Source organism: Triticum dicoccoides, chromosome 3B (genome assembly GCF_002162155.2).
Source record: "Triticum dicoccoides isolate Atlit2015 ecotype Zavitan chromosome 3B, WEW_v2.0, whole genome shotgun sequence".
NCBI lineage: Eukaryota > Viridiplantae > Streptophyta > Magnoliopsida > Poales > Poaceae > Triticum > Triticum dicoccoides.
This window is the reverse complement of record NC_041385.1, coordinates 449,714,178-449,730,600: the sequence shown is the minus strand read 5'-3', so window position 1 is coordinate 449,730,600 and position 16,423 is coordinate 449,714,178.

Below are 16,423 nucleotides of genomic sequence, written 5' to 3'. Positions count from 1 at the left end.
TTTGCTGGAGTGCAGGTCCTGTGTGGTGGGGCTAGTGGTGTGGCCAGTGAAGTATGGGTACAGACTGCTGGAGTCGGTCCTACGTTTTGTGTCACTGGTTGTACATCCAATATAAGTGGGGTGTTGTCTGATTTCTCTGGCACCACCACGTTTTCAAGGACTTTGCTGGTGCTCCTTCAGGTTCGGCAATCACCCTCTTCCTTTTTGATGTCTGATGCACAAGAGTAGCATTTGAGTGAAAAATCATGGTATGATGACAGATGGAATATGTATTGATAATGGATGGGCATGGCATCTCGACATATATGATGAGTAAACTAAGAAGATGGCGGTGCAACAAAGTAGAAGAAATGCAAGACAACATATGCAAGATACCCGCAATCAATAAAACATTGCCAAATTAGAACAGACACCTTGATGGGTGAACAGGACAGGCCATCTGCCTTTGAATCCTCGAGGTTAGAATAGTCATTAGGATCATATTCTGAACAAGAATCAACAGGTGGGAAGCGTATGAGTTTCATTGCATCCAGAATGGCACTCAATGCCTTGGTGCCAATTTTGTAAGTCATTGCAGTGTTTAGCTTCAAGAGTGGACTGCGGCTAGTCTGACACAAAGCAGCTACACAGATCATAGTGTAGATATAACGGGAAAACCTTAAGCATCAGAGTAAAATCAGCAAAGTGGAACTTGCTGGAATATATGTGCTAGTATTGCCGGTATGGCTAGAAAGGCTTTGGATACCATCTCTCTTCAAGTGAAGGTGCGGTACTGTTTATATCAGTGTAACTCTCAAAGGCGACACAACTCCCCGCATTTCCTTGCTATTCTTATAGGATGTAAGTGGGCATGCCACTACAAATCCTATTCCTATGTTTACAAGATCCTACGAATCAAAGAGGCTCAAAGTGTCCATCACAACCGACCGTATAGACCTCTACACTGCAAATGTCCCTGCTCATATTCAGTACAAGGAACATACTGTACTACTATCATACTCCCTCCATTCCAAAATATAAGTCTTGGTAGAGATTTCCACTATGGATCACATACAGATGTATCCAGATACATTTTAGAGTGTAGATTCACTCATTTTGCTCCATATGTAGTCCATGGTGGAATCTATACAAAGACTTGTATTTAGGAACGGAGAGAGTACATATTAAAGAAGAATGGAAGAGGAACATGGTAAAGAAGAGCAAGCAGATTTTGGATAATAAAATGTTGGTTGCACAGTGCCCACACATGATGAACCAGAGCGCATTAAGAATGCAACTCCCAGCTGTCTCTCGACCATTTCAGGCGGTTGGATGAAGATCCTACGTCTCTTAACCCTTCTTCCTCATCTCTGATTCTTCCCATATAGAACACCACACGGGCCGCCGGCCGGACCACCGGCCCCCACCGCCTGTGTTCCTCCATCACCCCCACCCCTGCCCCAACCCCCACCTGCATCGAGTTTTCTTTGTTCGGCGAGGCCTCACAACCACCTGAGCCCCTTCGATCACACCGGCGAACTCTGGCGAGCTCTGAAAAATTGACTGACCCAATTTTGAAACATAGTCTACTGTGATTTAACTAGTGTGGAATATAAAAGGGGAAAACCATAAGCATTGGGAGTATAGTGTTGAGAATGCCATGGCGGATCTGAAGGTGCAAACAGGACAAAGGCAACTTTGCAACCAAGACAAGAAATCAGAGTAAAGCAGTGGCGATCTATTTTCTTGCTGCGATAAATAAGTTGAGCAGATACAAAAGAGTCCCACCTCTGGTGCGGCGTCGTGTACGCATCTGCTGAGAATTTGACGGTGCTGTGGTAGCGATGGCTGTCGGCGGCGTGGAAGCAGATCTAGGAGGGTAGACGGTGGCAGTAGGGCGCGGTGGACGAGACGGTCGTAGGAGCAGCGCTGGCTAGGTGGACGATGGCGGGGATGAAGCGAGAGGACGGGATGCAAGGATCCCGGTCCGAAGGCGTGGATGAGAGAGGTCGATCTCTTGTAATGGATGGCAGCGTCGGGGTATCAGCTCCGACAAGGTGGAGGAGGACAGCGGTGGATGTGGTGGCGGACGGCGGTGGACGGAGGAGGCTGGGGTGGAGAGGGTGTTTTGGCGCCCACGGAGTACGAATGGGGAAATGGGAGGTAGAGAGGAAGGGGGGGACCATGTATTTAGGTCGCGCTTGTCTCAAATGCGAGGAAATTTACAAACTTAGCCCCCGTTTCAAATTTCTACTACATCACAGCAAATTAGTCGGTTGGGGATAGGCCGGTAATATTGCATACACTGAATATTTGCCGACAAGAGTTTGTTTTTGGCGCCCATCGTGTATGAATATGAATCGGGGAGGGAGTCGATTTCGGCTGAGGACACACTGTGTTTTGGCGCCCACCGTGTATGAATCCGGGTGAGGGGTGGTTAGGTCACGTTTGGGTGAAATTACAAACCTAGCCCTATCGAAACCTATAGAAATCCAGCAGATAGGCTTTGCGTGGCAGGGATAGGCAGTAGTAATTTCCATCTCGTAGATTTTGGTTTCGGGCGGTTACTGCGACTTTCCTCGCTTCGTTCAATTTTTGCAGAGTGCACGTTTACCGTGCCAACTCAATTCGAATCCCGTTTGTATTCTATTTTTTTCCGGGCGGATCCATTTTCAATTGGAATTACATTCTATATACATCATTTTTTTATATATACTTTCAAAAGCACAACAAAGAATTCTGCTCCTTTATATGTATAATATGATTTACAAATACAACGATCTCGAAATCTTAAGGTTGAATTCGAAAAAATTAACCAAATTATGTTCTACTAAAATGTATGGATCAATAATATCTCCATATTAAATAACATAGATGTGCGTGAATTCATATGAGTATGCATGTTTGATAGATCAATTTTGGTTCGAGTGTGGATTACATGTATCATCATCTCGAATTCAAATATTTGAATCCCTTTTTTGTTTACTCTTTTCACGCCCATCTCTCTCGCATGCATGCTCCTTCAGGTAGCTATCAGTCTCTTTTCTCCAGCTCACCCGCACGCTCACTTCATGTTTCTCCTATCCTCGCAAACATGGTATCTCGACATCTCCCTTGAGAAGTGTCACACTCTCCCTATCATTATACATTACACGGTTTTCATTATCTCTCACGTCTCTACTGTTCTCTGGTATCACTCGGTACCTAAGATTTCTTTTTCACCCGCCACACACACAGTCTCCACTCGTCTTTCACTTTGTCTTTCTCTCTATGGGATTCTCTCACACACCCTATATGTCTCTACATATGACTCATACCACTAAAATTACTCTCTCTCTCTCTCTCTCTCTCTCTCCTGTAGACACAACATTTGTTGCGGTCTCCTTTTCGTCTCCATCCCAGACTGACATTATTCATTTGTTTACCGATCAGACAACCCCGACTACCGTCTCCTCTCTCTCTCTCTCTCACAGACACACACACACACAACTCCTGCTTCCACTCTCCTTCCCGACTACCGTCTCTCTCTCTCACACACAAAATTCTCTCTTTCACACCCCGACTCGTATTTCTCTCACAAACATTTATTGACTAGCTAGCCTCTAGATAGGTTTATACACCCGCACACTCGTGCTTCCACCATCGCATACATGTCTCTCTCCCGCTCCTTGTATCTATGTAGCTTTTTCTTCCCTTCTTGAGACGCGCCCTCTCGATTGTGCACACACACACTATTGCCTCATTTTAAGCTGATACCTATCGCACACACACTCCTTGTGTCTTTGTCACACATGCACTCCGTCCTCCTCCACTCTCCCTCTCTCTCAAACACACATGGGCTTTTTGCAACAACTAGCAAGATGCCCATGCGTTGCACAGAACATCAAGATGCATTTGTATGAGTAGTTTATCTTGTGGGGGAAAAGGATGAATGAGGGAAGGCCTTATTTGCAAATGTGGAGAGGGGTGTGGGTATCTTTTTGTAAAAGTGCCATAGTTTCCTTCCTAGCCATCAGATATAGATCGGACGGCCTATATTGCAGGATGGCAGGCACACGATCATCACCGACAATGCTTTTTATAAGAGTAGGGATAAAAAATAGAGTTGGTGATGATGGTGGGCCTGCCATCCTGCAACGTAGGTTGTCCGATTTATATCTGACAGATAGGAAGGAAAATATGGCAATTTACTAGCACTTTTCACCACATTTGCAGATAAGGCCTTCCCTCGTTCATCCTTTCCTCCCACAAGATCTTGATGTTTCGTGCAATGCATAGGCATCTTGCTAGTAAGAGTAGAAATTAGACATATACCACTTCTCGAATCTTGAAACCAACAACATTCCTCCCTTATCTCATCAAAACCGCCAAAGGAATATATTTTGAGTGAAACATAACATATTTTTAGTGATATACATATTTCAAAACTAGACTTTTTTTCTATCAAATCGGTGAATATGTATTAATCTACTTTGATCATGTGGCAACGCATTGGCACATTGCTAGTAGTTATTATAATTTTTTGGACACCAGACAAACGGTGGAGGACATATACGAAGAGAAGAGCCGCACGCACGCAGTCGGCCTCTCGCTGTCTTGCACACATGAGTGTTACGTAAAGGTGATGTTAACAAATAAAACCTAAAACCCTAGGTGCACGATTGCTGCATTCGCGGGTACCGGGTACGTGGTGGAGCACCTTTGTAGGAATAGTCAGCTCGCGTGATAATTTGATCCATAGGAATTGATGGTCGGGACCACAGGTGAACGACTTGGAGCACGGTGGCTCGCCAGTTGCCACAGATCGAGTAGCCATGTTTAAAATATCGTTTTTTAGCGGGGTTAAGAGTTCCAATTTTCAATGGCACATTATAAGTAGTAAGTAGTTTTTAGAATGATTGGTCTGGAGCAAAAATGGAATTCATAGTACTATGTACCTCCTTGGCGTATGGTTGTATGGGTTTATGTTGCGAGATGTTGAACCTGGTAGTTCTAGGGCAAATACTATGGTTTAGATTTAGATGCTGGTTTTCAGTAATGGCCCTGTTTGGATACTCTAACACAGTTAGAGTTAGAGTTATTTTCTAACCCACTCTAACCCAAATAAGCACCTCTCCATCGGGATAGTTGGGTTAGATGGAACTTACCCACTCTAACCCTCCTTGTTTGGATACTTTTGTGTTATTTGAGCCCCCAACTAACCCAAACTACCTCTAAACCCATGATCCAAATAGGGCCAATGAAAATCGGAAGGGGAAACCCTTCTTTGATTAAAAAAACTACTACTTCCATTCTGGTTTACTAGTCCCCATCGTACTTTGGGTCAAAGTTTGTCCATGAATTTTACTTGTAAAATGTGAATGGAAAACGAGATTTTGTTATACCCAAACAAAAAAGGACTAGAGGGAGTGATTGCTCTGACACGGACGTGACCTCTCATAGCGCAGGCATTGAACCGGCGCGCTGGCCAAGAGGGTCGCACTCGCTGCAGGCCCGGCTGAGCACGCCTCCTTGCCGTGTGCAACCATCTTAAGACTGCCCCGCCTGCCTTCATTGAATCCGCACGTGTGCCGGCAACACGTCCTGCCGCGAGCCGGCAGGCATTTTAAAACACAAAAAATGACTAAAATATAATTAATTTACGCATGGTCTTGACTTGTTGTGCTCGCACTGGTAGCAGGAACTAGTAGAGGCTTTTCTTTATTTATAACTCTCCTCACGGTTTTTTTGGCTTTGAAGTGAATCATGGTTGTGGACATTATGTATGAATGTGCAGATATCTGTGAACATGAGTTTGATGTGGAAGTTGAACTTGGAATGTCGGGCTTGCGCGTGAACTATACCATGTCCAATGCTTCGTCTTTTATTATTTGGAAAGTAATTGCTGTTATTACATGACCCAAAAAACATTTTGTGCCACATCAGTAGATGCATAGACATCACAACAGGCATGCTGACTGGATAAACATTTGAACCTAGCTATTATGAAGGAAATTTTGTATTGACAACAGTTTTAGATAGCAGGAGACGCCTAGCCTACTCTGCCTCTGCTAGCTTGTTTCTGGCTTCTTGCATCTCTTCTTTGGCTTGGGTGAAGAGAGCATATGATTGCTCTTTTCGCTTCTTCAGGAACTCAGTTACATTCTCAAGTGTTGCTGCATGCTTTCTTTTAGACTTTACTAATGCCAAGAGGACACGAACAGCTGACGACTCCACCTGGCTTGTGTGTAATCCAGCATCATCTGGGAAATTGCACCTTGTGTCTAATCCAGCATCATTAGGGAACTAGCACCTTGTGTGTAATCCAGCCTCATTTTAGAAACATGATCTCGAGGTTGACCATACTTCCCTCCTCACAGGAACTGCATCCTGACATGAAGTTACTTCTTTTTTAGATCAATACTCAGAGCAACCTTGATCCATTTAGTAGAAGCCAGATAAACAGAACTCGGAGAAGTGAATTCAAAAGGAAAAGAAATATAAAAATAGACTACAAGGTGAGTACACCCACTTCCTACATCAAGCTAAAAACGAAAGCATTAGGACGATTAAGACTCTTCTTATTACACATCGAAGAACACCACGCTTAAGAGAAACAGAAACTACAACATATACACATCGAAGAACACGAGGCTAAATGAAAGTAATTGAAAGGGTGTTACTTACCAAAGCTCGTTTTACAGGTTCGGTGCAGCTCCTCTTTAACTTGCCACGCTCCTTGAAGATGTCCCGAATATCCCGTGTTTGGTCTTCATTGCTCCTCTACATGTTCGCACCCGTGGTTTTAAAATCTCAACATGGCAAGAAAAATATACTACTAGTAATACTCGCGCATCTTGTGGGCAACATTAAAGCACTCGTCTGCCATGTTAGAGCATCTCCAACAGAATCGCAACGCGCGGCGCTTTAAAAAAGCGTTTATAGTGCCGAGATCGAGAAGTAGATACTAGAGAGTAGAGGATAGTTCTCAGCATAGATAGACAAAAAAAGATAATTCAACTACTCCTTGTCGTCCGACTCCTCCTTGATGATGTCCTCCTCCGACGTCTGAATGTAGGTGTGAAGATACCGATCGTCATCGAATTCCCAGGGCGACGCTGCTCCTAGCCTCATGTTAAATTGAGCATCCGCTTTTCGCCTACGCTTGTCCTCACGATAGGCGGCTCGCTCCACCCTCCTCTTATCCCTCTCCGCCCTCCTTTGCACCTAGAACTCGCGCTCGTTGATGATGTCCTGCGGGAAGTGTTGGCGCTACAGCGCCATGGCTTCCTTGTCCATCTCGGCGATGCCGATATGATGCTCCTGCCTCCGGTTGTCGCGACGATCCTCGTCGGTGCTAAGCCGCGGCAGAGGCGCGAGCTCCTGCGCCCGCTCCCGCGTCGGAACATTGAGGAAGTTCAATGTTCTATGAGGCCATCGGAGGCGCCATGCCGCCGCGTCGTACGCACGGGCGGCCTCGTTGGCGGTGTCAAAATTGCCGATGCCAAGGCGCATCCCGCGGAACCGGATCTCAGCGGAGAAGCCATAGGAGGGGCGCACGCGGATGCCGCGGTATCCCCAAGTTTCCCGGTGACGCGGCGGCGGCGAGGCGAAAAAGAGCGGGGAGAGAGCGGTGGCGAGGCACAAAGCGGGGAGAGAGCGGTGGCAAGGCACAGAGCGGTGGGAGGGCGTTGGATTTTATAAAGCGCGCCGGACGCCGCTGTAGGACCTTGAAGTATGTCTAGAGGGGGGGGGGTGATTAGACTACTTGACCAATTAAAAACTTAACCTTTTCCCAATTTTAGAGTTTGGCAGATTTTAGCTATCTTAGGACAAGTCAAGCAATCATCACACAAATCAAGCAAGCATGCAAAGAGTATATGGGCAGCGAAAATTAAAGCATGCAACTTGCAAGAAAGTAAAGGGAAGGGTTTGGAGGATTCAAACGCAATTGGAGACACGGATGTTTTTGGCATGGTTCCGATAGGTGGTGCTATCGTACATCCACGTTGATGGAGACTTCAACCCACGAAGGGTAACGTTTGCGCGAGTCCACGGAGGGCTCCACCCACGAAGGGTCCACGAAGAAGCAACCTTGTCTATCCCACCATGGCCGTCGCCCATGAAGGACTTGCCTCACTAGCGGTAGATCTTCACGAAGTAGGCGATCTCCTTGCCCTTACAAACTCCTTGGTTCAACTCCACAATCTTGTCGGAGGCTCCCAAGTGACACCTAGCCAATCTAGGAGACACCACTCTCCAAGAAGTAACAAATGGTGCGTTGATGATGAAATCCTTGCTCTTGTGCTTCAAATGATAGTCTCCCCAACACTCAACTCTCTCTCATAGGTTTTGGATCTGGTGGAAAGAATATTTGAGTGGAAAGCAACTTGGGAAGGCTAGAGATCAAGATTCATATGGTAGGAATGGAATATCTTGGCCTCAACACATGAGTAGGTAGTTCTCTCTCAGAAATGGTAAGTTGGAAGTGTAGGTTTAGTCTGATGGCTCTCTCCACGAATGAAGAGGAGGTGGAGGGGTATATATAGCCTCCACACAAAATCTAACCGTTACACACAATTTACCAAACTTGGTGGGACCGATTCAACAGACTCGGTCAGACCGATTTAGTAAACCTAGTGACCGTTAGTGATTTTCGGTGGGACTGACATGCAACTCGGTGAGACCGATTCGGTTAGGGTTAGGGCATAACGTAATCTCGGTAAGACCGATTACACAAACTCGGTGAGACCGATTTTGGTAATAAGCTTTCCAGAGAGTTGGTCAGGTAAACTCGGTGGGACCGATTTGCTCTTTTCGGTGAGACCGAAATGTTACAAAAGGGAAACAGAGGGTTTACATTGCAATCTCGGTGGGACCGATCGCTCACTTCGGTTAGACCGAAACGTTATGAAGGGAAACAGAGAGATTACAATCCCATCTCGATGAGACCGAGATACCTATCGGTAGGACCGATTTGCCTAGGGTTTGTGGCAGTGGCTATGACATTTGAAATCGGTGGCGCCGGGTAGGAAGAATCGGTGTGAGCGATTTTGGCTTTAGGGTTTTGGTCATTTGTGGATGTGAGAAAGTAGCTGAGGGTTTTGGAGCATATCACTAAGCACATGAAGCGAGAGGCTCATTAAGCAACACCTCATCCCTCCTTGATAGTATTGGCTTTTCCTATAGACTCAATGTGATCTTGGATCACTAAAATATGAAATGAAGAGTCTTGAGCTTTTGAGCTTGAGCCAATCCTTTGTCCTTAGTATTTTGAGGGATCCACTTTCATCATCCATGCCATGCCATTCATTGAGCTTTCCTGAAATAATAGTCTTGGAATAGCATTAGCTCAATGAGCTATATGTTGTTATGAATTACCAAAACCACCTAGGGATAGTTGCACTTTCAATCTCCACCTTTTTGGTAATTGATGACAACATATAGATTAAAGCTTCGACAAATGATAATAAGATTGAGAAACATCGTCGCTTTGAGAAGTATGTGATTAGCAAGAGCTCCCCCTAAATTCGTGCATAGTTTAAGATTTGCTTTGGACTGCAAATGCACAAGGAATTAGGCTCATGGGTTACTCTTCCATGTCACATACATCTTGGTGGAGCGCTCAAAATAATAAATATTGAATACATGCACTCATCACCAAGCAAAGTGAATGATCACATAGGATAGATAAGATAATATCATCAAACATGCATAAGTGTAGCTTATGATCAAACACATGATCATCAATGTCTCACGAGAATAGCATAGTATCTCAAGCAATCAAAAGCAAACAAAGTTTAAACCACCAAAGCAAGAGAGAACAAAAGCAACACACTCTCTCTCGAAGCCTATGATCTATACATTTTTCTCCCCCTTTGGCAACAAGTTACCAAAAAGTTCATGGAAAATGCATAGTGCTAGATCGACTCTCAGGCTTGATCTTCAGGTGGTGGTGTAGAGATGGCTCCTTGGACGAAGGCTTCAGTTGATGTAGAGGGAGCTGGAGGAGTTGGTGCTGGAGCTGGTTGCACTTGAGCTATAGGAGCTGTAGCTGGTGCAGATGATGTGGCTCTGGTGTCTGGCACGGGCACTGCAGCTGACCTCTGAGCTCTAGGCACTCTGGCAAAGACATTTGTGGTAGTCTCGCCCTTCTTCTCCTGCATGTCATCCTGGAGCTGCTCCACAACTGACTAAATCTCAGTTACTTTGACATCTAGAGCATAGAATTTTTGTTCCATGATTCTTTCCTAGCTCTCCTGATTTTGGGTGAGGGTGGCCAATCCCTTCTCAATCCTCAGAGTTGATGCTATCAAGTAACCAAGCTGCTCCTGCTTGTTCTTCAAGAAATACTTAGATGCCTCCTCTTGAGTTGGCATCTTGGCAGCCTTCTCCTTCTTCTCTTGAGCTTGAACTAATCATGGATCATTCTCATTCATGACAACCTGATTGTCCTCAAAGTCTGGATAGAGAGGAAAATGTTCCCTATCCAATAGATATTTGCCTGTGCCCATCTTTGAGTTAATCAACTCCTGAATCTGAGGGGCATATCCACATCTCCTCTTCTGATCTGCTGCAGTCCTCTTAATGGTTTCAACTATAAGGCTCATGACCTTGAATTTCTGTGGCACATCAAATAAATGCAACATGTTGATTGCATGCCCTCTGATCATGTTGTGGTCACTAGACTTAGCTAACAGAGTGTGCCTTAGGATCCGGTTGATTGTAGGCAGCCCTGATAGAAGAAAGTGGACTGATCCAAAAGAGAAAGTCTCTAGAGCTTTGTCTGGGATCTCCTTGTACATATGTGACATGGTATTGTGTCCCATTTTCTTCTTGGCATATACATCCAGGTCATCATCATTTTCCTTTGGGGCATTTATCAGTTTTGCTCACTCCTCAACAGTTGACTGGTACCTTGTACCTTCAGACATCCAAACTATCCTCCCATCTGGATAGAAGTGTGCTGTGGAGTAGAATTGCATGATAAGTTCATCATTCCAGTTTATGAGCTTTTGCCCAACAAATTCTGCAACTCCACAAGCAACAAAACTATCTTGCACTCCAGGATAGTGCTCTTCATTTTCCTTCATGTAGGTCCAGTCGACCCACCTCATATCACACACAATGGGCTTCTTGTCCAACAAGATTGTCTCATAGAATTCTTGTTGTTCCTTTGTATGGAACCTGTAATCAACAGCAGTTCTTCTCCTTGCGGCATATGGATCTGCCATCCTCCATAGCCTCAACCCTGAATCTTTTCTGATGTTCATGTCCTCAGCCACAGGATGGGCATCATTGTGGTATGGTATCTTGGGCTTGAGCTTCCTCAGAACTTGTCCTTCTTCATCTTCCTCATTAGCAACATTAGGCACTGGGCCCTTGTTCTTCTCAGCAGCTGAATACTCCTGGTATTCCTCTTTGGTGCAAGCTTGGCCTTGGGGGCAGCTTTGGGTGCTTCCTTGGGCTTAGATGTTGCAGCCCCTGATCTAATAGCATCACCCATAAGCTTTGGTGCCTTGGGTGCTGGTGCAGCAACGTCTTCTTCCTCTTCCATCATGGAAGGTTGACCAACAACTCTGGCCATGGTCTTTTTGACCCTTTCCTTCCTTTTCTTTCCTTCAGCAGCAGGTTCTTTGGGATCAGGCTTTTCAGGTATTTGAGTTGAGACTCTGGCTTTGGACATTGGTTGTCTTCCTGCATGCCTTTTAATCTTCATGCCTGGCTTTGTATGCTTTGCTAAGCCATACTCCTTTTTGAGTACTACTTTCTTGGAAGTAGCCTCATCCTCTTCAGCTCTATAATCCTCATCTTCAGAGTCTGAAGTTCTCTTCTTCCTTTGCCTGGTAGCAGCCTTAGGCAGGTTGCTAGGAGTGCTTCTGCTGCCTTCATCTGAAGTGCTGGAGGGACTAGTGCCCTGACTCATGTCAATCTGCCCTTCTGACCTGTTCTGACTTTCACTCTGGTCTGACATGTTGCAAACACTGACTGCTGACCCTGTGAAGAGTTATAGATGAGATAGAGTGGATGAGCATCACAAAATGCAGAGATTTTTGCAAAATAATGATTCAAAAATTCAATTTTAGTTTTCCATAGAAAGCATTTTGGATCAACCAAGTTTCAAACTCGGTGATACCGAAGCAGTTTTGGAACCTAAACTGATGAACTCGATTGGACCGAGTCACAGTTTGGTGGCACCGAGACTGCTGGGGTTACACAAAGTCCTAAAATCGGTCGCACCGATTAGCAATTCTCGGTCAGACCGAGAGTTACTAGTGCAATGGCATAAGCCAAATCGGTGGGACCGAGTGTTTCAACTCGGTGGGTCCGAGATGGTTTCGGCGGAAACCTAACCCTAAATTTTCAAATCTCATCTAATCTACGGATTGCATTGACTGGATAGGAGTGTTTCAATCGTGGCAAGAATCAATAAGAACACAATGTGCTAGGAATCAGACGAGGATAGCATAGTGATCGAGTCCATACCCTAGCTCGGCGATGAACTCGCTACGGCGGCAACGGCGGGGTTGAATTCCGTTGACGGCGGCGGAGACCAGCGACAGGAGGCGGCTGGCGACGAGGAGATGATCCGGAGACCTTCGAGGCAGAGCGAGCTATTGCGCGGGCGAAGGGGTTCGGAGGAATTTCCAAATTTTTGCCCGTGACTATATATAGCCCGACCCTGTCGGTGTGACCGAGTGGAACAACTCGGTGGCACCGAGATGCATAACTGTGTTCAGTTACAGCAACTCGGTGTGACCGAAAAGTTCAAATCGGTTGCACCGAGATTGAAAACCTAGATCGACTTAGTGATCTCGGTAGGACCGAAATGGAGGAACCGGTCAGACCGAGAATCACAAAGAAGTTTTGGAAGTTTAAGTCTATGACGAATCGGGGACTCCGAGTGCTCCTCACACAGAATGGTTCGAATCTGACTTGATCAAATTTTGTGATGTAGCATGAATAGAGTTTGAGACGAGAAAATCATAGATAGCTAGAGAAGGTTCTTAGGCATTCTTGTCCATCCACTTGGCAAAAAGAAAAAGAGGCAAATCAATCAAAACAATAAGTGGATGTCCTTGAATGAGTAAAATATGCACCAACATGCTCACACAATAAGATGGCAAATGAAATATGTGGCAAAACACGCACAACCAATTCTAGCATCTATCAAACAATTGGCGATGACTAGGTCATCTATATATGAGTATATTGACTTAGGATTCAAATGATAAACATTTGATCATAGGTCATACTAATCGTTTAAGCTCAAGTGGGGTTACCACTTTTACATAATGCATTGATGTGTTCACACCATTAGAGTTGCTTTGACTCAATTCTTAGAGTTAAGCTCCCCCTAGATGTGAAATCCCCTTTTAGAGGGATGAACTAACCTTGGGGTTTTATCGATGATGACTTCATGTAGGTGTTGAAGATGTGGATGCTCAATGTTGATGTAGATCAATTGGAGCAATCCTTTGGAGTGAGTTGCACTTTCAACTTGCCTACATGGGTTAGTCCCATAAGGAACAAACAAGAATATCCATAGACATAGAGTGATGCACACACAAGATGATGCCCATGAAATTATAAGGTTACCTTGTCCCTTGCCTTACCAACATGAGGGTTTGTGACTCCTTGAACTAGTGCAAGATGTGGAAGTTGATTGCACTTGTTGTTGCCAAAAGGATATGAGTGAAGAATGTTGGCGGAGTCACCCTCAAGAACTCTCTAGTTCTTCTTCTTCGGGATCCACATCATCTTGATGGGAATCCTTGGAGTTGTAGTTGTACTGGATGAAGTAGAACTTGACGTAGTCTTAGGAACCCACTTGAACGAGGCCTTAGGTGCTTCTTCAAATGCATCAATCTCTTCTTGAAGCTTGTCCTTGCCTTTGTTCTTGTGATCTTGTGGTGGAAGATCATCTTGAGCTTGTGTTCCCTTGAAGGAAGTAGGATCATACTTCTCTTGTTGAGGAACAAACTTCGTCTTGGGGTATTGATCTTCTTCCCACTCAACTGCATTGGCATTGAACTTTCGTTCAAAACCATCACCTTGATTCTTCCGGTGCCTTCCTTGCTTGCCTACAATTTCCTCGAATTGCTTACTCCCGGCAAGGCTCTTATAGACACCTTTCTCTATAATTCCCTTCAATAAGCTATTTTCTTGCTCAAGTGTAACTTGGCTAAGAGAATCATTAGTGGAATCAAGATAACTACTAGAAGCAACAATATTGGATTTGGCATTATTATTGTTACTACTAGAGGAAGTATCTTTCTTGTACTTGTTACTAGACTTGACTTGAGGCATGTAAGTAGATAATAGTCCACGGAGGTCTCCACCCACAAAGGGTCCACGAAGAATCAACCTTGTCTATCCCACCATGGCCGTCGCCCACGAAGGACTTGCCTCACTGGCGGTATATCTTCACGAAGTAGGCGATCTCCTTGCCCTTACAAACTCCTTGGTTCAACTCCACAATCTCTTCGGAGGCTCCCAAGTGACACCTAGCCAATCTAGGAGACACCACTCACCAAGAAGTAAGAAATGGTGCGTTGATGATGAATGTGCTTCAAATGATAGTCTCCCCAACACTCAACTCTCTCTCATAGGTTTTGGATCTGGTGGAAAGAAGATTTGAGTGGAAAGCAACTTGGGAAGGCTAGAGATCAAGATTCATATGGTAGGAATGGAATATCTTGGCCTCAACACATGAGTAGGTAGTTCTCTCTCAGAAATGGTAAGTTGGAAGTGTAGGTTTAGTCTGATGGCTCTCTCCATGAATGAAGAGGAGGTGGAGGGGTATATATAGCCTCCACACAAAATCTATCCGTTACACACAATTTACAAAATTCGGTGGGACCGATTCAACACACTCGGTCAGACCGATTTAGTAAACCTAGTGACCGTTAGTGATTTTCGGTGGGACTGACATGCAACTCGGTGAGACCGATTCGGTTAGGGTTAGGGCATAACGTAATCTTGGTAAGACCGAGTACACAAACTCGGTGAGACCGATTTTGGTAATAAGCTTTCCAGAGAGTTGGTCAGGTAAACTCGGTGGGACCGATTTGCTCTTTTCGGTGAGACCGAAATGTTACAAAAGGGAAATAGAGAGTTTACATTGCAATCTCGGTGGGACCGATCGCTCACTTCGGTTAGACCAAAACGTTACGAAGGGAAACAGAGAGATTACAATCCCATCTCGGTGAGACCGAGATCCCTATCGGTAGGACCGATTTGCCTAGGGTTTGTGGCAGTGGCTATGACATTTGAAATCGGTGGCGCCGAGTAGGAAGAATCGGTGTGGCCAATTTTGGCTTTAGGCTTTAGGTCATTTGTGGATGTGAGAAAGTAGCTAAGCATTTTGGAGCATATCACTAAGCACATGAAGCGAGAGGCTCATTAAGCAACCCCTCATCCCTCCTTGATAGTATTAGCTTTTCCTATAGACTCAATGTGATCTTGGATCACTAAAAGATAAAATGAAGAGTCTTGAGCTTTTGAGCTCGAGCCAATCCTTTGTCCTTAGTATTTTGAGGGATCCACTTTCATCATCCATGCCATGCCATTCATTGAGCTTTCCTGAAATAATAGTCTTGGAATAGCATTAGCTCAATGAGCTATATGTTGTTATGAATTACCAAAACCACCTAGGGATAGTTGCACTTTCAGCCGCGCGCCAAAACTAGCGCACGCCCGGCCGCTTTTTCCGCGCGCGCGCGATCCTTTCCTGACGTCTCTGCTATCTCTACCTTCTTATCTACTGTTATATTTAATTTATATTTAATATTTAATATTTATCTCTACTTCCTTTATTGTCTACTTTTTTTCTCTATACTTTTTTTCTTGCAATATAGGCCGTCCGATTTATATCTGACAGATAGGAAGGAAACAAATGGGAATTTTGCAAAAAGATACCCATACCCTCTCCAGATTTGCAAATAAGGCCTTCCCTCGTTCATCCTTTTCTCCCACAAGATAAACTACTCATACAAATGCATCTTGATGCGTGCAACACATGGGCATCTTGCTAGTTCTAAAAACCTTTCCATCATTTGCCACACTACTGGTTGCAGATGAAAAACCTACCCAAGCATAGCGCGATACAGGAGGGACGCACAATTACAAGTTGATATTCTGTTGGACAATGGAGGCTATAACCAATTACTTTTACGTGAACAATAGCACCCAGGAAATTTGAAGGGTAGGTATGAACAAAATTGGAACTGCACATGTACTGCTAGTGATTCAATACACACATTACCAATCGAGGAGGAGAACGATGGTCGCGGCGGCCTCTCTGAGCCATGGTCGGCAACGGGAGTCAGTTCATTGTGCACGACGGTGGTACTTCTGTGCTTGGCGTCGGCTTCCGGGAAGCAGATCTGAGACCGTGGAAGACGATGCCGGGGAAGAGGCTCCGTGTACGACGGCAACGGTGGACCGGCTCTAGTGCGGCATA